Source organism: Camelina sativa, chromosome 7 (assembly GCF_000633955.1).
Source record: "Camelina sativa cultivar DH55 chromosome 7, Cs, whole genome shotgun sequence".
In the NCBI taxonomy this organism is placed as follows: domain Eukaryota; kingdom Viridiplantae; phylum Streptophyta; class Magnoliopsida; order Brassicales; family Brassicaceae; genus Camelina; species Camelina sativa.
The window spans coordinates 31,145,999-31,146,358 of record NC_025691.1 but is presented as its reverse complement, the minus strand read 5'-3'; positions in this window follow the sequence as shown (position 1 = coordinate 31,146,358).

The window sequence follows — 360 nt, the reverse complement described above, 5'->3', positions numbered from 1 at the left end:
AAGAATACCCAATATTTTTTAGACCCCCATTTACTTCCTCTCCATTCCCCCCTACCAAAAACCAAATTCTCTTACCCTTTTTGTGTGCATCTTGAGACACAGTCAGGGGAAAAACCTGTACACTAAGGCTACTACTACCCGAAAATTAGATTAAAGATAAAATACCCAATCGGCTTCCAAAACCAAAAACAACAAAGACAACCTTCGGCTTTACTCTTTCATATTGTCGTCTTCGGGTTTACTCACGGCTGCTCTTGTTGGTTCAGGGACACTCTTTCTCAACATAGATGTTCCATGAAATATCATCACCGAGTAGTCTTTTCTGCATTCTTTCACCTAATAACCCCCCCCCCCCCCCCC